Source organism: Lactuca sativa, chromosome 2 (genome assembly GCF_002870075.4).
Source record: "Lactuca sativa cultivar Salinas chromosome 2, Lsat_Salinas_v11, whole genome shotgun sequence".
Taxonomy (NCBI): Eukaryota; Viridiplantae; Streptophyta; class Magnoliopsida; order Asterales; family Asteraceae; genus Lactuca; species Lactuca sativa.
Genome location: NC_056624.2, coordinates 30,985,143 through 31,007,778, shown reverse-complemented (window position 1 = coordinate 31,007,778; position 22,636 = coordinate 30,985,143).

Here is a 22,636-nt window from a genome sequence, read left to right as displayed (position 1 = left end):
GTTTCCGCCATCATTGGTTTAGGGGTGTGACAGATTGGTATCAGAGCACGGTTTATAGTGAATTAAGTATATCAAACAACATAGGATATACAAACTATAAACACATTTGGGACTAAGAATCTCTGATTTTAAAACATCCTATCAGGTTATACTTTTAGAAAACGAATAGTTCTTGTTTAAAAGTATACCTACAAGCATTACATACTTGCGTAGTGTCATAACTAGAAGAACATAAACTAAAAAGAAGAGGAGTTGAACGCTACAAGTATGCCCTGTTATGAGTAATCAGTTCTGGGAAGGATATAGCCTGATCAACTATATTTGTCCAAGAAGTAACTTACTCATATTGGGGGATAGTCGTAGAGGGCAACAAATCTGATAACCTAACTTCACCCTACAAAGAGTACCCTAAGAACCAAATCTAAACATTTAAAATACTATAGGAGTATTTGTATGTTGCTATATCGCAATATTATTATTATTAACCACTATCTGCTTCTTACACCCCTATTCTCACGCTGACGACATGGCAGGATTCCATTTACCAGGAGACCCATACTTTCCCAACCAGGGAAATGCCGGCTGGATTGAGGAAGAGCCCGAAGAGCTGATTGAAGAGGATCCCGAAGAAGAACCCGAAGAAGAAGAAGAGGAAGTAGACGAAGAAGAAGAAGAAGATGAAGACGACGTGGTGGACATGGATGAGGACGAAGGTGAAGAAGAGCCAGAGGAGGAAATCTTCAACCCTCCTTACATCGTGAGGGTACCTGCAAACCGCTGGGGGCACAACGGGCTTGAGCACCGTTGGGCAACCATGATCGAGAGGTGGAGTCGGCAACAACACCAGAGGTCACCCTATGGCAACCAACGAGGTTACTATGACCTCAGCCATGGAGGACCGGCTGACAGATCTCTCCCCGTTATGGTCCAACACATCACGAACTTGGGGAACCAGAGTAGGGAAGTGGCAGACCAGGTTCGAAACCTCAACGCTATTACAGCAGCCACCGATGCATGCACCCGGGGTTTGGAGAGGGACTTCTATCCTGTGAACCAACTCATCGAGGACCTTAGCGCTGCTCGAGCGGAGGTAAGGGAGTACAAGGAGAGACACGCAGCTCTCGAGGAGAGGGTGATCGCGGCCGAACGCCGGATCGCGGAGCTCCAGGGAGCCTTGACCTCATCCCAGGGCCACCATGGCCCGGATACCACCCGCTGCAAGTAGTGTTCGCACTAGTCATGTTTTGTTATAAATCTGGGATTTTGAGTATGCGTTGGTGCTACTCTTTAGTGCGAATAGGCTGACCTCGCGACTAAGTGATCACACTAGTTAAAGGGGCTTTTGTACTACCGAAACTCTATCTTTATTATGATGTAATGTAGACCCTTGTGAGGTCAAACTTTTTCAAAATCAATATGTACTAGCAAGTTATCAATGGATTTGGCATGTATTTTGCTTTCTAGAATGTTGACATAAACAAACACATGACTCTGCTTGGGTCAACACTATTAAATTCATAAGTTTAATTGCATAAACTTTTCGATGAATTACCTTCTAAAGTAATAAACTTGGGACAGAATACAATTGAGATGAAACCAGTAACACTCGACTCGTTATTACTATTGAGTTCTTACCGACTTGTCATTTTATAATTATGACAGAACTATGCCACCAAGGAAAAGACTAAGACCTTCCGGTAGCACAACACCACCTCCTTCGCCGCCACCACAATTTGATCCAGCAATGTTCCAGGCTGCAGTAACGGCAGTTGTGGCAGCAACTATGTCACAAATCAGCCCTAACGGTAATGGGGGATCCGGATCTGGTGCTACACCCTCTAATCAGGGTGACAGTTCGGGGCACACAAAGGAATGCACTTATAAGGACTTCACAAATGGCAAACCCGATTCTTTCAATGGAAGCGGGGGCATCATCGCACTAATGCAATGGTTCGAGAGAACCGAAGCAGTCTTCGAGATTTTTGCTTGCCCCGAAGCGAGCAAAGTCAAGTATGCAACATTCACTTTCATCGGAAGAGCTCTAACTTGGTGGAACGGTAGAGTTAAGTCGCTTACTCCTGCAGTGGCTAACTCTAAAAGCTGGGAGGATTTAAAAGCTTTAATGCTGAAGGAATATTGCCCAACAGGTGAAGTGTAGAAACTGGAGGAAGAATTCTGGAACCTCAAGATGTCGGGGACGGATCTCGAAGCTTATACCGCCCGATTCAATGACTTAGCACTCCTCTGTCCCACAATGGTCACTCCGGAGGAGAAAAAGGTAGAACGATACCTTTGGGGGCTATCATCCCAGATTCATGATAGTGTACTGGCCTCGAAACCTACTACCTTTGAGTGTGCCAAGGAATTGGCACAGTAACTCATCGATCACAGGGCCAGCCGTGGTACCGTGATCGCCACCCCCAGTTAAACAAAAGGAGATAACAATAAAAGAAAGTTCTGGAGTAACAAGAAGAAACAGTCGACACCAGGATCCTCCAAGAAACAGCAAACTGTCGCGATCCATGCTGCTACTACTCCATCCACTCCGGCCCCAAGGAAGCAATATGCCGGGACACTCCCTAAGTGCGACAAATGTGGCTTCCACCACAATGGTGTCTGTCAGGAAGTACACTACAATAACTGCAAAAAGAAGGGGCACACTGCACGATTCTGTAAAGGGTCGACCCAAAACACCACTCAAGCCACCCCTGTCGCCAGCACCGGGGCAAGCCAAGCCTGTTACGGCTATGGAGAGGCAGGGCACTTCAAAAGAAACTGCCCAAAAGCATGAAACACTAATGCCGATGGTGTAGGGAGAGTCCTGACGATGGGACACGGAGAAGCAGTCAAGGACCCCTCGGTGGTTACCGGTATGTTCCTCCTCAATAACTCTTATGCATGCGTACTTTTCGATAGTGGGGCAGAAAGAAGTTTCGTAAGCCACCAATTCAAACATTTACTTAGGCAAAATTCCCAGTCATTAAAAGAATCATACGTCGTAGAAATGGCAAACGAAAAGGTTGAGCGCGCTAACGATATTTACATAGGGTGTACCCTCAGTCTAGACAACCATTTGTTCAAAATCGATCTAATGCCAGTCACAATAAAAAGTTTCGACATCATCATTGGTATGGATTGGTTGGGTCCTAATCGTGCCGACATTTTATGTTACGAAAGGGGCGTCCGCCTCAATCTGCCGAATGGCAACACCCTCACCGTTTATGGCAACAAACCTAGTGCGAACCTACAAATCATCTCTTGTGTCAAAGCCCGAAAGTATCTCCGAAAGGAATACCACGTCTTCTTAGCTCACGTCGTAGATAAGAATCAAGGGGTAAAGGATATCAAAGACATTTCGGAAGTGTGCAACTTCCCCGACGTATTCCCAGAAGATGTGCCAGGTGTACCGCTCGCACGACAAGTCGAATTCTGAATCGACTTGGTTCCCGGTGCTACCCCTGTAGCCAAAGCACCATATCGCCTCGCACCAGCAGAAATGCAAGAGCTGTCTAGTCAATTGAGCAAGCTATTAAACAAGGGATTCATCAGACCGAGCTTTTCACCCTGGGGAGCACCAGTTCTATTTGTGAAAAAGAAGGATGGATCCTTTCGTATGTGCATTGATTATAGGGAGTTAAACAAACTTACCATCAAAAATCGATATCCCCTACCCCGAATCGATGACCTTTTTGACCAACTTCAGGGAGCGAGCTACTTTTCAAAAATCGACTTGAGGTCGGGTTACCATCAATTGCGAGTTCAAGAAGAAGATATCCCCAAGACGGCATTCAGAACTTGCTATGGACACTACGAATTTGTAGCGATGCCATTCTGGTTAACAAACGTGCCTGCGGTGTTCATGGATCTGATGAACCGAGTGTGACGACCCTTCTTGGATAAATTTGTGATCGTATTCATCGATGATATCTTGGTTTATTCAAGAAACGAAGAAGAACATAGGCGACACCTGAGACTAATATTGGAGACGCTAAGATCCTAGAAGCTTTACGCCAAGTTTTCAAAGTGTGAATTTTGGCTCCGTGAAGTGGGATTCCTTGGCCACGTGGTAAGCAAGAAAGGAATACATGTGGATCCTTCAAAGATCAAGACGATTGAAAATTGGGCAGCACCCACAACGCAAACGGAAATCCAACAATTTTTGGGACTCGCGGGCTACTACCGAAGATTTATACAGAACTTCTCCAAGATTGCTAAGCCCCTCTGTCACACCCCAAAACCGAGAACGGCGGAAACGTTCTGGGGCGGAGGACGTCATGTATAATATCAACAACAATGTAAAGTAGTAAACAAGCAACAACATCATCCATTGCATTAATAAAATAATTATTATACAATTGTATTCTGTCAAATTTTGATAAACACTAAAGCATAAATCAAAATGAAAGATAAGTCTTGAACAAGCTCCATCTTCCTTTCTCCTTGCATCGGTACCTGTCTATGATGACCTGAGTATAAGTAATTTTGAAAGCGAGTATCAGCTTTAAAGCTGGTGAATTCATAAGTATATAAGTGTCATTGCCTTGTTTGTGAAAATCTGTTATGAAAGCCATATAAACCTTTAAATGAAAATGTTGTGTTAAGTATGAAATCCCTAGAAAAACCCTTATTTTCTATAAGTATGAAATGTAGTCTTCTACCAAGACCTAAATGTTCTGTACATATGACGTGTAGTCTTCTACCAAGACCCGAATGTTTTGTAATTATGAAGTGTAGTCTTCTACCAAGACCCGAATGTTTTGTTATGACTATTTAAAATGATAGTTTTTCCTTTCTATTGACTAGTACCAAAGTATTTAGTCTAACTCCTCGTTTATGTGAAAGATATCACAAAATAAAGTAAACAAGAAAAATATAATCATGTAAGTGTTAGCCGGAGGTACTGGTGCTAACAAGACGAATGTAAATGTTGACCCGAGGTACTAGGGCTAACATATTACATATAACCTAATGAACATCCGAAGATTGTCCACTTGTCCTCTGTAGCAGCAGCAGGGCGGAGGAATGGTTAGTCTCTGTAAAGGTACTCCTAGTATAAGTATTAACCATAGGCATCCGTAGATGTTCATCAACCACTGGTGCTAATCAGATGGGTTTCGGAATGGTTAGTCGCGTCTAAATATCCAGAGGTACTGGGGATAGGGTCCCGTCTAAATATCCCGAGGTACTGGGGGATAGGGTCCTATTCTAGATATCCCAAGGTACTAGGGATAGGCAGGATAATTTACACAGAAGGTACAATTAAATTATCCTCGCAATTTGTGATACAAATATTCAAATAAGTATATATAGGTAAAGGTATCTATGTAAAGGTACTCATGTAATGTGTTCACGTATCATGTAAGCATATGTAAAGGTACTCAAGTATCAGGTAAGGTACTAGTATAGACTCATGAATGAACTAACTCTCGTGTGACTCCTTGTAATAGAAGTAATGTTTGATATTTTCAAATTATCCCTATGATAATCTACTGTAATATAACTAGTTGACCATGTAAGTTCACCCACTCTTACTACTCAAGGGTATGGGAAACTAAAGGAAAGATGCAAATTATAACATCAATACATATATAAGAATATAAGTATATATGCATAGTTTAGTTCAAGAATGAAAAATGGTTTTTGTAAGACATTTTATGGGTTTTGAACAATAATTAACAATCACTTGATGTCATTTTAATAAACATTTCAAAGATAAAACATTTGGTAACAATGCGCCTTTAAGATGTAAAAACCATTTCATGCATCACATTTTGTAGAATGTGAAATCTGTTAAATGACAAACACAGTTATAAAATACATATCAATGATTTAATAACATGTTTGTTTCTACTTGTATTCCCCCCATTAAAGCATTTAAAATCATTTAAAACATTGATTAGGGGTATGAACTCACTTGATTGAAGTGGTTGATTTGAAACAGTCTAGAGAAGAATCGAGCAGAACTTCGACAGGAAGAGTTGAAAGCGAGGGAAAATCTCGGGATTCTCGGGAATACAAACCTTCCTTCAGGACTTGAACAAAAAGTCCAGAGCTTCGGGTTTGAATAGGCACGGAAATCGAGGCAAGATCGTGAGAGAAAGAGAAAGAATGAGCAAAATTTTTGGAAAGCCTCGCATCCCTTTTATAGGGGTGCTGAACCGCCTCGGTACGCTGGGCGTACGAGGGTACGCAGCGCGTACTGGGGCGTCATCGCTTACGTACTTCGGATGGGAGGGCGGGTCGGATGGGACGGCGGGTCGGATGGGGCGGATCGGTAGCTTCGCATAGGGCGACGTGGACGATCCGAGGCCCTTGATTCGAGTACATGGGGCGTACGAGGGTGCGCAGGGCATACTCCGGTCCTATCTGCTGACTCCCCCTTCGGATATTACCAAGAATTTACATTTAAATTAATATTTATTTTAAATAAACTTCTAAAATTCATATCTCCTTCATACGAACTCCGTTTTCGACGTTCTTTATATCCACGCGTAGGTGAGACTAAGATCTATAACTTTCATTTAGATTCCGTTGGCAAATTATGAAATTATTTTTATTATTTATTTATTAAAATGACGTGATTAAGGAATTTCTTCAAAAATTCATAACTTCTTTATCCGACGTCCGTTTTCACCAGACTTTTTACTGCTGAAATACCATTGACGAGACCTTCGATTCTCGTTTAGGTCATTCCGGCAAAAAGTCGCTCGATCTCCGATTCGAGTTTTTAGCTGTCTGTTGCTAAGCTGAACTTGGAAAAATCATAACTTTCTCATACGAAGTCAGATTTGGAGATTCTTTTTATGCACGCTCATGGTTTGAGGTTATCTATAACTTTCATTTAGATACTTAAGGCTAAAAACTATTGTATTGAAACTTCGCGTTTTTCGTTTAATCGGTGTTGCCGGTTTTGCCGAGAATCTTCGGTTGGTCATAACTTGTTCGTTATAACTCGGATTTTAGGGTTCTTTATATGTACGAAAACCTTGATACGATTCCTACTACTTTATTTAACCCAAATAAGATTTTAGGAAAGTTATATTTTGACCTAAATTTGATTGGCTTTACATTACATTGTCTCGAAATATCGGGTTGTCACATCATCCCCCCGTTAGAAGGAATTTTGTCCCGAAATTAGAATTTAAGCAAGGAAGTATGCACGAATGATCTAGTCGTGAGGAGGAAACTTCCTAATTGATTGGTTCTAGCGCACCTAAGTGATAATGGGTTCTCGGTTGGCATTCCAACGAACCTTCACTAATTGGCGATGGCGTTTCTTCGTCCGCTTGACCTCTCGGTCGAGGGTCACTACGGTTCTAATACGAAGGCGGGGATCTCGACGAGTGGACTTGGAAGAGTCCTAACAGAAAGGTATGGTTTCACGATCGAGATGCGAAGAGTAGAAAGTACGTTACTGAGTTCGCGGAGTAGGTCAAGTTTGTGTGAGGCAAATGACCGATTCTGATAAGAATCTCAGAGGTCCTGTCTAACTTGGATTTAGCTTTCCACGCTTTACGAAGCGTATTAAGCCATTCCCAAAGTGAGTTATCCTAAAGAACTTGGTCACTCACTTGGAATCTCAAAGGTTCCTTTTCTTGCGTAACTTCCCAGTCAAAGGCCACCCCATGCTAGGTTAGAGTCGTACGAGTTTCTGTAGCTTGCGAGGAGTTCTGAATGAACTAAGGCGGTAGGTCGGTAAGACCTAGAATCTAGCGAAAAACTATCGGCATCTCTGGTGTCGATAAATGCTCAACGGTTTTGACAAATTGAAAGAGTACTAAAAATTTCTCACATTACTAACAGTGTGTCCTAGAAATTTGACTCTTCAATTTCAAAACTCGTGCCTAGAGAACTTTGCTAAAAGTTCCTCTGTAGGAATGTTACCATGGGATTTCTTCTTACTACGAGGGTAGATAAGTAAGTCATTACATGGAGAAATGATGATTGATCCCAGTAAGAAAGACGTAACTCTATTTATTTAGCTCATGAAAACTATGGGCGTATTGGTCCTATCCGAAAGGTATCACTACGAACTCGAAGTGTCTGCATCGAGTTCAGGAGATAGTCTTCCGGACATCCTCCCCTAACACTCGAACTGGTGATATTCGAATTCCAGATCCATTCCTAGAAGTAGTTTCTTTCCTTGCGTTTGCTCAACCATTTTTTCTATGCGAGGCAGAGATAACGATTTCTATGAAAATCTTGACGGAGTCCTCGATATCCGAGGCACATACGTTGCAATCCGTCGATCTCCGCGAGAATATGACCGGGGTTCTCTAGGGTGAGAAGCCTAGTCTTCTAGTTCTCTTTCTATGTAGTTCGTCAAGTGGTTTGTACTGTTCTGGTATCTCTGAGGGTGTTTAAACTATAGGGCGATCTGTTTTTGGGAGTCGTACTGGGTTCTAAGTTTGTTCACATGACGATGTGATTACTCGTATACTTAGGCAGTTCTCCGTCCTGAAGTCCATTTTAGAATTAATATAGGGCTTCACGATCACAATCTCGTGTATACGAGTCGTATATAATTATGATTGAAAAGGTAGTCGAATAACTGATTCTTCCTTACCCTCACATCCCATCCGGGAAAAGAAGTTAAAGTGGAATCATCAATTCTAAACCTGTAGAACCTTGATTATATATCACTCTTATGCATACATTTCTCAGTGATAGATCAATCGTATAAATCCTTGGATTGAACTTGACGTACTGCACGAGTGGTACTTCGGGGATTTCTTCGGAAAGAAAATAACTAAGTGGTACTCCTGGCATGAGTACTACGGTGTTCTGATATGACGGCTTCGCTGGAAAAACGATCTAGAAGAAAGAGATGTACGTATGAAGCTGTTTTGGCGTCGATAAAATTGAATCTGATTGTATGATAATGTCAGAATCATATAGAAACTTTAAAGACATTAGAATTAAACATAGACGATTACAGACAAAACACAACTGTGCAACCATGAACAGAGTTACAATACTTTAGATTTAACACAAGACTATTGCTGCGAATAAGATATACTACAAAAGACAAGTATACGCAGCACGAGAATTCCTATACAGACAGGATCTCGCAAAAGGTAAGACTCTAGTTGCACTAGTTCTAGATAGTTTATAAGTCTGTTACAACAAAACGCCCTAATTACATTTAACGTGGTTCTGGAGTAGGCTCTCCTGCAGCTGTGATCCTGAGAATTTTCCCATCTGCGCCAGAGTTCTTTGTTATCGGGCAATCTTTCTTGAAGTGCCCTACCTCACTGCATTGGTGGCATGACTGTTGTTTGAAAGGTAGCGGCGTCCATAGGAAAAGTGGGGGTTTCGCTGATCGACTTATTGCTTCTGGATAACGACATGATTCTGTAACACGAAAAGTAAGGATTTTGTGAGCGATTCTGGTTGACCCTGATGTACTTAGATTGTTCATGTAAAGAGTACGACGATGTTCTCGAAAGTGTGACCTACATCCCTATGATGCAGTCCTAGTACAGAATGACACTATGTTCGCGAAGGTTTGACCTACATCCCTATGATGCGGTCCTAGTAGTGAGTAGAGGTAAGTTCGTAGAATTGTCTCAAGACGTTTGTTGTACAAGTTGAGGTATCGTGGGTTGGTGAATAACAAAATCCAACCACTGAAAGAGACTTGGAAATGTCTCCGTATCTAACTTGCTATGGTCCAATGACTTAACTAAAGTAGGTTTCAGATAGACTCCAATGAGAGTATGATAAGAGTACTTGAATGAAGGAAATGACACAAAAGTTAGCCGGCTGACACTATCTTAGATATTTACGACGTAAAGGTTCAGGAAAATGACCTTGTAAAGGTCTTACATCATATCCACAGGAGATAGTTCCTAACAGCATAAAGACCTAACTAAAGTACTTACGGTACAAGATAATTTCATAGAAAATCCCACATCAGGCATAAACAAAAAAATACGATTCCTCTTTATAAGGAAATAAAGTAAAGCGTCTACTACTGGCGACGGTCATCCCTCTGGTGAACGCTTAGTTCAACCAATTGACGTTCCATGTCACGTAGGTGTCTTTCGCACACTATCTGGCGTACTCGGAGCCCTATGACTTCGGCTCGTGATTCAGTCAGTGCGTGCAGTAGGGTTTCATGGTTTCTCTCTAATCTCTCGTGAGCAACTTCTAGATGAATGGTGTGGAAGCTATGCATTCTAGCATAGGCGACTACTTCTGCAATCTGATGTAAGGCTGTCCTGCCTTGAATCTCATTTCAGGCCAGTCTGCGGACCAAGATTGGCAAGACTCTATCTGCTGAGCCTCCATTGTTCAAGTTGCAAAAGCTTTGGTCGCCATCAAATGGCATAGACTGATCTTGTCCTTGGCTCCCTGTTTCCAAGCATTCCACTCACTCGGGGTCGGGTCATGAAAAGTCGGACGAGGGTTAAGAGTTGGAACGGGAGTTGCTCGGGGTAGGTTCTCAACTTCTGGTTCGGAGTTAGCATCATACGAAAAGTCTTCATCATGGTGACCATCCAAGGGGATAGGATGATCATTCACTGGTTCTTCTTCAAACCAACCAGCTATGACTTCGTTCGGAAGATACTGGTTGCTGAGGGGATGGAGTCTAGCTATGATTTCTATGCGAGAATTTAGGGTAAGAGGATAATTATTTGACGAACTATCTAGATAATTATTTAGAAAACCTTCATTAGTTACATCGCTATTTGTGAAGTGCATACCAGCTATGTGTAATCTAAACAGGATAGACCTTCGAACAAGTGACCTTAATTCCAAATTCACACAGAATAGGGGTAAGGCAAAATTATCACAGATTCTAAGTCTATAACATCCTAATTACATGTAGCCTCCGTGTATCCACTTAGCAACTATCAACTTAATAATGAAGATGTCGTTTTAGTTCTCAAGTATAAAGTACTTATAGTAACACCAAATACTCCTATAGTATTTTAAATTTTTAATGTTATGTTCTATTGTTCTCATTGTGGTAGGGTTGGTAAGATTTTAGCATTGTTGCAACCACACACTTAAACTTAGGCACAGGCTAGTCAACCCTCGGATAATATAGGTGATCAGGCTATATCTTCCCAGTTGTGACCATATGTCTCTAAGCCCACTTGTGTTGCCCAACAATCGTAATTCTTTTGTACTGTCCTAGTGACACTGATTTTAGTATGAATGCAGCACGTATACTTACTTAAATATTTTACTATTTAAAGTATAACTCTTGGTCAGAGTATTCTTAATCCCTTATGTATTTATAGTTAGTATATCTTTTATGGGTTGATATACTTAATTCACTATAAACAATGCTCTGATACCAATCTGTCACACCCCAAAACCGAGAACGGCGGAAACGTTCTGGGGCGGAGGACGTCATGTATAATATCAACAACAATGTAAAGTAGTAAACAAGCAACAACATCATCCATTGCATTAATAAAATAATTATTATACAATTGTATTCTGTCAAATTTTGATAAACACTAAAGCATAAATCAAAATGAAAGATAAGTCTTGAACAAGCTCCATCTTCCTTTCTCCTTGCATCGGTACCTGTCTATGATGACCTGAGGATACAAGTAATTTTGAAAGCGAGTATCAGCTTTAAAGCTGGTGAATTCATAAGTATATAAGTGTCATTGCCTTGTTTGTGAAAATCTGTTATGAAAGCCATATAAACCTTTAAATGAAAATGTTTGCTAAGTATGAAATCCCTAGAAAAACCCTTATTTTCTATAAGTATGAAATGTAGTCTTCTACCAAGACCCGAATGTTCTGTACGTATGACGTGTAGTCTTCTACCAAGACCCGAATGTTTTGTAAGTATGAAGTGTAGTCTTCTACCAAGACCCGAATGTTTTGTTATGACTATGTAAAATGATAGTTTTTCCTTTCTATTGACTAGTACCAAAGTACTTAGTCTAACTCCTCGTTTATGTGAAAGATATCACAAAATAAAGTAAACAGGAAAAATATAATCATGTAAGTGTTAGCCGGAGGTACTGGTGCTAACAAGACGAATGTAAATGTTGACCCGAGGTACTAGGGCTAACATATTACATATATCCTAATGAACATCCGAAGATTGTCCACTTGTCCTCTGTAGCAGCAGCGGGGCGGAGGAATGGTTAGTCCTTGTAAAGGTACTCCTAGTATAAGTATTAACCGTAGGCATCCGTAGATGTTCATCAACCACTGGTGCGAATCAGATGGGTTTCGGAATGGTTAGTCCCGTCTAAATATCCCGAGGTACTAGGGATAGGGTCCCGTCTAAATATCCCGAGGTACTGGGGGATAGGGTCCTGTCTAAATATTCCGAGGTACTGGGGGATAAGGTCCTATTCTAGATATCCCAAGCTACTAGGGATAGGCAGGATAATTTACACAGAAGGTACAATTAAATTATCCTCGCAATTTGTGATATAAATATTCAAATAATTATACATAGGTAAAGGTATCTACGTAAAGGTACTCATGTAATGTGTTCACGTATCATGTAAGCATATGTAAAGGTACTCAAGTATCAGGTAAGGTACTAGTATAGACTCATGAATGAACTGACTCTCGTGTGACTCCTTGTAATACAAGTAATGTTTGATATCTTCAAATTATGCCTATGATAATCTACTGTAATATAACTAGTTGACCATGTAAGTTCACCCACTCTTACTACTCAAGGGTATGGGAAACTAAAGGAAAGATGCAAACTATAACATCAATACATATATAAGAATATAAGTGTATATGCATAGTTTAGTTCAAGAATGAAAAATGGTTTTTGTAAGACATTCTATGGGTTTTGAACAATAATTAACAATAACTTGATGTCATTTTAATAAACATTTCAAAGATAAAACATTTGGTAACAATGCGCCTTTAAGATGTAAAAACCATTTCATGCATCACATTTTGTAGCATATGAAATCTGTTAAATGACAAACACAGTTATAAAATACATATCAATGATTTAATAACATGTTTGTTTCTACTTGTATTCCCCCCATTAAACATTTAAAATTATTTTAAAACATTGATTAGCGGTATGAACTCACTTGATTGAAGTGGTTGATTTGAAACAGTCTAGAGAAGAATCGAGCAGAACTTCGATAGGAAGAGTTGAAAGCGAGGGAAAATCTCGGGATTCTCGGGAATCCTGGGAATCTCGGTAATACAAACCTTCCTTCGGGACTTGAACAAAAAGACCAGAGCTTCGGGTTTGAACGGGCACGGAAATCGAGGCAAGATCGTGAGAGAAAGAGAGAGAATGAGCAAAATTTTCAGAAAGCCTCGCATCCCTTTTATAGGGGTGCTGAACCGCCTCGGTACGCTGGGCGTACGTGGGTACGCAGCGCGTACTAGGGCGTCATCGCTTACGTACTTCGGATGGGAGGGCGGGTCGGATGGGAGGGCGGGTCGGATGGGGCGGATCGGTAGCTTCGCATAGGGCGACGTGGACGATCCGAGACCCTTGATTCGAGTATGCGGGGCGTACGAGGGTATGCAGGGCGTACTCCGATCCTATCTGCTGACTCCCCCTTCGGATATTACCAAGAATTTACATTTAAATTTATATTTATTTTAAATAAACTTCTAAAATTCATATCTCCTTCATACGAACTCCATTTTCGACGTTCTTTATATCCACGCATAGGTGAGACTAAGATCTACAACTTTCGTTTAGATTCCGTTGCAAATTATGAAATTATTTTTATTATTTATTTATTAAAATGACGTGATTAAGGAATTTCTTCAAAAATTCATAACTTCTTTATCCGACGTCCGTTTTCACCAGACTTTTTACCGCTAAAATACCATTGACGAGACCTTCGATTCTCGTTTAGGTCGTTCCGGCCAAAAGTCGCTCGATCTCCGATTCGAGTTTTCAGCTGTCTGTTGCTAAGCTGAACTTGGAAAAATCATAACTTTCTCATACGAAGTCAGATTTGGACGTTCTTTTTATGTACGCTCACGGTTTGAGGTTATCTATAACTTTCATTTAGATACCTAAGGCTAAAAACTATTGTATCGAAAATTCGCGTTTTTCGTTTAATCGGTGTTGCCGGTTTTGCCGAGAATCTTCGGTTGGTCATTACTTCTTCGTTATAACTCGGATTTTAGGGTTCTTTATATGTACGAAAACCTTGATACGATTCCTACTACTTTATTTAACCCAAATAAGATTTTAGGAAAGTTATATTTTGACCTAAATTTGATTGGTTTTACATTACATTGTCTCGAAATATCGGGTTGTCACACCCTCACCACCCTGAATCAGAAAAGCGTGATGTTCAAATGGGAAGATAAACAAGAAGCCGCCTTCCAGACACTCAAGCAAGCTCTATGCAGCGCGCCAATCTTGTCTCTTCCGGAAGGAACTGATGACTTCGTGGTATATTGCGATGCTTCAAATCAAGGCCTCGGATGCGTGCTCATGTAGAGAGGGAAAGTCATCGCCTACGCGTCAAGGCAACTTAAGACACATGAAGTTAATTACACTACCCATGACCTTGAACTGGGTAGTGTTCGCTTTAAAGATCTGGAGGCACTACCTCTACGGCACAAAATGTACCATCTTCACCGATCACAAAAGTCTTCAGCATATCCTCAATCAAAAAGAGCTCAACATGCGGCAACGAAGATGGGTTGAACTATTGAACGACTACGAGTGCAAAATTCGCTACCACCCGGGCAAGGCCAATGTAGTGGCTGATGCCCTAAGTAGGAAGGAATACTCAGGCCGCCGAGTAAGATCCTTAACAATGATCATTCATTCCCACCTGGCCATGCAAATCAGGGAAGCCCAACTAGAAGCCTTGAAACTAGAGAATGTGGCAGGTGAGGCATTAAGGGTAATGGATAAAAACTTAGAAGTCAAGGATGATGGAACTCGTCATCTCATAAACCGAATCTAGACCCCGAAGTTCGGCGGGTTCCGAGACGTGGTCATGAATGAAGCACACAAGACTCGATAATCCATCCATCCAGGGTCAGACAAGATATATCTAGACCTCAAAAAGTTATACTGGTGGCCGAATATGAAAGCTGAGATTGCTACTTATGTGGGCAAGTGTCTGACTTGCGCCAAGGTCAAGGTGGAATACCAGAAACCCTCGGGACTACTACAACAGCCTGATATACCGGAATGGAAGTGGGTACGGATAACCATGGACTTCGTAACCAAGCTGCCTAAGACTTCAGGCGGGTTTGACACTATATGGGTAATCATGGACAGATTGACCAAGTCTGCGCACTTCCTGCCAATAAAGGAAACCGACAAGATGGAGAAGTTAACCATGACATACATCAGGGAGATTGTGCAACTGCATGGTGTACCAATATCCATTATCTCTGACCGAGATAGTAGATTCACTTCGCGATTTTGGCAGTCCCTGCAGAAATCCTTGGGAACTAGGCTAGACATGAGTACAGCCTACCATCCACAAACCGACGGACAAAGCGAGTGCACTATACAAACATTAGAAGACATGTTGAGAGCCTGTGTGATAGTTTTCGTAAAGCATGGGATAACCATTTGCCGCTGATTGAATTCTCCTACAATAACAACTATCACACCAACATTAAAGTCGCTCCATTCGAAGCTCTCTATGGTCGCAAGTGCAGAAGTGGGGGATACTCAGCTAGCTAGGGGGCAAGTCCCTAATAGCACCCTTACTGGTCCTGAAATCATAAGGGAGACCACAGAAAAGAGTTTTCAAATTCGGGAAAGAATGAAGGCGTCTCGTGATCGACAAAAGAGTTACGCAGACAAGCGACACAAACCCTTAGAATTTCAGGTCGGAGATCGAGTATTACTAAAAGTTTCCCCTTGGAAAGGAATGATACGTTTCGGTAAATGTGGGAAACTAAACCCGAGGTACATCGGACCGTTCGAAATCCTTGCCAGGATTGGTCCTATGGCGTACAAACTCCCATTACCTCAAGAACTAAATAACATACACCCCACATTTCACGTATCCAACTTAAAGAAGTGTCTGTCTGACGAGACACTTGTAATACCTCTCGACGAGATCGAAGTTAACGAAAATCTCCACTTCGTAGAGGAGCCAGTTGAGATTATGGATCGAGAGGTCAAAAGAACGAAACAAAGTCGTATTCCCATCGTGAAGGTTTGATGGAACGCTAAATGAGGACCTGAGTTCACCTGGGAGCGTGAAGACCAAATGAAACAAAAGTACCCGCATCTTTTCCCAAACTCTTGAAGTCCCGGCCAAAGCGTAAATTTCGGGACGAAATTCCCTCTAACGGGGGGATGATGTGACAATAGTCAAATTCGGGTCAAGTCTAAGCCGGACAAAGTCAACGAGTCAAACCGGTCAACTCAATTAAACCTTGTTTATTAGGGGTTGTATTATGTAATTTCAGTATAACTCACTATCTTAATGAGAAAACATCGCCTGGAAAAATTGTGTGTTTAATTTTTCTTAACCTTAGAACTAAGCAATGTACAAGAACAATAAAACAATGTTGCATACTCATCGGGAGTGTGTAAGATCCTAAAACATGGCTTAACGGGGTTCACGGACCTTGCGTTGAGGAGCCAAACACTCACTATTGTCACACATGAAACCACTCTCAGTCGTTTTCACTCTATCTCTCTCTATTGTCAAATCTCTCCCAAATCTCTCCAAGAATGTCAAATCTCTCCCAAATCTCTCTAAGTATGTGAAATCTCTCCCAAATATCTCTTTGTATGAGAAATCTCTCCAAGAATGTCAAATCTCTCCCAAATCTTTCTAAGTATGTGAAATCTCTCCCAAATCTCTCCAAGAATGTCAAATCTCTGCCAAATCTCTCTAAGTATGTGAAATCTCTCCCAAATATCTCTTTGTATGAGAAATCTCTCCAAGAATGTCAAATCTCTCCCAAATCTCTCTAAGTATGTGAAATTTCTCCCAAATATCTCTTTGTATGAGAAATCTCTCCAAGAATGTCAAATCTCTCCCAAATCTCTCTATGTATGTGAAATCTCTCCTAAATATCTCTTTGTATGAGAAATCTCTCCAAGAATGTCAAATATCTCCCAAACCTCTCTAAGAATGTGGAATCTCTTTCAAATCTCTCTCAAAATCTCTCTCAACTTTCTATAATCACTCGGGACATCCCGACCCTCAAATTTGGCGAAAACAGCCCAAAAACGGAAGTCTACGCGAAAAACGGACTTAAGGAGCCGAAACCCCTATTAGGAACCGAAACCCCTCTTAGGACCCGAAAGTCCTCTTAGGAACCGAACCCTTCTGAGCCGAAGGCTGCTGAACCGAACCCGAAAGGTCCTCTCGGGCCCGAACCTCGCCTACACACCCGAACCCGAACCTTCGGCACATTTCGGGTCTGATCACTTTCTCTTCTGAAGACCGAGCCTTCGCTTCTGATAAGACCGAGCCCTCGCCTCTCGCTTCCTCGCCCCCTTCGCTTCGCGCCTAGCAGCATTAGGGTCCGAACCCAGCCTCGGCCAGGACCGAGAGGTCTCGCTGGGAAGCCTCTTTTCTCCCGGTTTTCGACTAATGTTGCAGTTTAGGCCCGTTTTTAATTGTTTTAACACGGGATTTTCACCCAAAACTTTATTTTAACATATAAGACCCCTTAAGTAATGAATAATCACGTTTTAAGGATAAAACCTTATCCAAAAGAGAGTAGGTGAAGTAGAAAGGTAGAGTGTTGACTTTACCTTATTTTATGACACAAGCAACCCCATACCCACTCCATGCCTAACCCACACTCCTCCCCACCATACCTTGTCACTTCCTTGTACTTTTACCCCTCTCACAAGCCATCCCCACGTTTTTAGGGCTGGTCACTCAACATCTCTCCTCACTTTCTTTCAATTACTCTCATTTCACCAAAGATCCAACTCCAACTTTTCCCTCCAACTTTTCTCTCTAATTCAAGATCCCAAGGCTGATCATCAAGTGTTCTTCCACTCTTGGTAAGTATAATTCATCCTCCATGTGATTATTGCACTTCATTCTACTCAAATCATTGATTGCTTACACAAACTCCATAACTATGACGCTAGATTCTCGAAAATCTTCAAGGCATCTCCAAGTGTTCTTGAGTGAAACACTTCCATTCTTCAACAATCATCTACTGAAATCACTTAATGTGAGTTCATACCCCTACATTTTCATGTTTTCTCAAGTTTTTAGGTGGAGAATACAAGTAAAACAACAAGAACAAAACTAAACTTTTCTAACAGCCTTCATCAGAAAAGTTGGACCCCATCCACGGACTGTTTTGGACAACTTACACATTTTTGTTTAGAAAACTGTTTTAGGTGTAAGTGGCTCCAGTTCTTAGCTTTAAAATGACTACTTGCACATCTCCATACGATTTTTCTACAATTTATGGTGATTTTTACAAAACTGCCTATCATCTCAAACACCAATCCGGACCAGTCTGTGATTATGGACTTGGTCACACAAGTTAGAGGTCCCTAAAAATTATGGAAAAATTTATGAACCAACGAGACTCATTTTCCAAACTCTCAGAAGTTACAGAACTTGATTTGGACGTTCTATGATTTTTCTACAAATTTTCCAATAACAGCTACAGAAAATGTTATAAATAGAAAAACACTATAAATTTCATTTCACCTTGTAACATATTGAGCAAGGTATATATCATTATGTGATTATGTGTTATTGTAGTATGTGACATTTTTGTACTCATATCTAGATGTACACCAGTTAACAAATGAATTTTCACTAGATAATACATAGAAATAACCAAGTGTTATAATTAAAGTACACCCATTACATACAAATGTATTATTAAACTATGTTAAGTATAGTTTGTGTACTTTACTATTTCTACCCTTGTTTTGAGAAACTATAAGAGGTATAGTTTATGATACTTTACAAAATACAAATATGTTTATAGAAGGGTACATCTTTACAAAAAGGGAACTTTCATTACGTTAAGTGTAAATTCATTACAAAAGCGTTTTCTTAAAAGAGTTTTTATACATTGCAAACGTTTTGGGATAAACTATAATAGGTATGGTTTATGTTTCCATTAACACAACAAACACATTTTGGAAGCTTTTATTCCCACAGGAAAAGGCTTTACACTTATGCATACCACACGTAAACTTGTTAACCTAAGGAAAAGGCTTTACACTTATGCATACCACACGTAAACTTGTTAACCTAAATTGTGAGACATTCTCTTTCGTACGTCTGAGTGCGGAATCTAATTCCTGCTAGTTATAATCAGAGTCTCCTGGAGGGAGAACGTGATAGTTGTGTATAGATCTATATTGGGTTTGACACCCCACACCTCGATGCTAGCTACAGCCGGACCTGCAGGTCTACGGGTGACAAGTGTCATTTCAGTTTCGCGACGCCTGAGAAACGTCGTGGCAGGTGTATTCAGTCATTAGTATGATTATAGTGGCTCACATAGGGATCTAACCACATAAGTTTACAGGGATTTCCATAAATCAAAAGGGGTTTTATGTCAATTTAAAATCACTTTTTATATCAATAATTACAGATATTATGGTATATTTTCAGTCTTGGTATTTAAGACCACACATCATTCATTTCGGTCCTGGTATTTAGGACTACATGACTTTTATAAGGAAAATATTGGATTTTTCTTGGTAACATACATCTCTTTACAAGGATCAATTTTCAAACTCTCACTGTCAAAAGCTTATGAACTCACCAACCTTTGTGTTGACACTTTTTCAAACAATTTGTATTCTTAGGAAATCACTAAACAGGAAATCAAGAGCATTTTGAGAATGGGACGTTAAGGCGTCAAACATTTCATATTTTGTCAACATATTGTAATTGATTTTGAAACATGTAATTCATACAATGATGTAACTTTTTCAATTATATATATGTTGGTTGTGTTTGCTTAAATCACTATTGCATTTGTTGTTACGATACTATACATGAAGTCCTCCACCCCCGGACGTTTCCGCCATCCTTAGTTTGGGGGTGTGAGAGCATGACAAAAGACTAAAGGGTAATAAGGATTTTCATGAATAACAAAAGGTGTTACTCTTCATTTCAAAGTTAAAGATTTTCCCGGGCAAGCTAAAGACACGGTGGGATGGTCCTTTTGTGGTGAAACAAGTGTTTCCATATGGAGCTATTGAGCTTATATCAAAAGATGGAACTCCTTTCAAGGTTAATGGGCATAGATTAAAAAAAAATATGAAGAAGGAACCCCAAAAGATGAAGGAATTGGAGAAGGGATGCATTTGGAAGAAACTACAGAAACGTAAAGCAGAAAGGAGTCCAACTAACGACTCCTCAAAAAGAAGCGCTTCTTGGAGGCAACCCAAGTTTAGAGTTTGCTTTTGTTTCTTTTTCATTTTATTTTCGTTTTTTTAGGATTTGCTTTTATCAATCTTCTTCTGTGATTAAAATGATTGCTTGAGGGCAAGCAATGTTCAAGTGTGGGGTTGGTGGCATAAAATTTAAGAACTCAAATTTTTATCAAACAAAATGAGAAACTCGTCGAGTCCATGTACCTACTCGGCGAGTCCATTTGAGAAATCCCGAAAAATAACGGATTCGTGTATCTACTCGGCGAGTAGGAACCTCTACTCGGTGAGTCCACGTATTTACCCGAAAAAAAATTAATTTTCACATTCTTTAAATAAGGAGTTTTAACACTAGTTGGTATAACACAATTACAAACGCAACCACCACCCGCTCGACGAGCAACTCTTCCTCTTAAGTTTTCATCTCCATTTTCTAGTTATTCATTCCAATTCCGACTAAAAAGGTAACAATTTTCTACTTAATGTTGTTAAAGTTCATATCTTGGGTAGATTAATGGCCATAATCTGTGAAAAACTGGATTTTAGGGTTTACTCCAATTCTGGGGTTTTGATTTTTTCTGACGAATTAGGTTGTTTTAGACAAAATTTCTTGCAAAATTATGCTTAATAGACATACCAAGAAAAACCCCTGGACTAATTTGTGTATTTGGATGTTTGATTTTGTCCGAATCAGGAATGGACTCGCGAAGTTCATACTACTCACCGAGTCGGTTCTTTGACTCGGCGACTCCATGTTTCAGATGACCAGAATTTTTACATTTTTAATTTTATTGTGTTTTGTTTGTGGTGTTCTTTGTTTTGCAGAAAACGTGTCTAGGCGTGGTCCGAGCTCAAGAGGAGGCGGTTATGGGGACATCCCATGGCTAAAATTCCTACAAATTATTTACAAATCCTCACTCGCCCGTGCAAAAAACAAGCTGGAAGCACTAAAACGCAAGGAGATATATGTACCCAATGAGATAGACTGGCATTGGATGGGTCAAGCTGGATTGGAGGAGGAGTTGACTCCTTATTTGGTCAAGTCCTTTGAAAACAATGGGATGATAATAATTTGTGATGGGTGGAGTCGATTGTTCAAAATTCAAGAACCCGTCTACCAAGAATTATGGTGGGGATTCTTTTTGTTAGTCCCAAAACTGAGGATCCAATTTAGTAATCAATGAAGTTAATTGCAATTAGATAGAGATTGAGATGAAGAAGAAGTAGAATCAAGCATGCACACATCTATTGCCATTAAATGTCAAGTACATCTTGATAAAGTACAACTACTGCAGAGTTCTGACATCAAGCAAAAAAGTACAAACTCACACAACACAGTTGCTATAAATAGTACTCCTTCTACCAGCACAAGAGTGTGCAGCCGAACACATGAGTGCGGCCGCACACATGTGTGTGGCAGCACACATTGCAAGACAACACATAATCACTGCAAAAAATGACACTATCACCTATACAAAATGATGCCTAGCTCACACCACAAAATTATGTTCTTTCAGTCTCCCCCTTGGTTTGAGACTAGCATAGTCTTGTCTTCACTCCTTTGGCTCTTCAGCAGGCTTCTCAAACAACCTCAGATCTGGTCTCCCCATCAATCCCATCCATAATCTTCCATTTATGATTGTAGCCACCATTGCAGTGTATTCTTTAGCAGCAACTTCCATTACGTCTTTTCTACAGATTATCTGGTGACGAGCCAGAGTCAGAATATCCCTTTCTCAAAAACGAAGAATATCTTTTGCATTAATCAGCCTCAAAACATGTTCTTGATCCTTGAATTTGCTAGCAGCAGTTGCAGTTTCGTCATCGTATGCCCAAAATTCCATATTGTTAAGATATCCCTCCTGGAAGTGCTGAGGGATTGGAATTTCTTGTTGCTTTTTTGTAGCAGGCCATAAAATAATCTTCATAGGTTTGCCTGTTTCTGGGTCGAGAACATCCTTTTCCTTTCGATAAAGGGCTTTGGCAGTCTTCATACTGGGAAAATTTTCTTTGACCTGCCTATCAAGGAACCTCTTAAAGTTAGATGCACTTGGATCTTGCGAGGGATTGTGAAAGGGGACCCTAGATAATTCTGCTAGATTAGTTTTAGTCCAAGAATTGAAATCACGGGTGCTTTTGTAACACTTAGATATTCCTGAGTTTCGCTTTACCACCCACAAATTCGTTTATGGATCGAAAGCCCACATACGGATACCAGATCTGTCACCATACTCGTCACCAAACTTTCTCTTTTTGAAATCTGTTATAGTCAGAACAGGGTCTTTTTCTTTCCGATTTTCATTGGCATTTTTCATGAATAAAAGTCCTTCACATTGATTTTCAGTC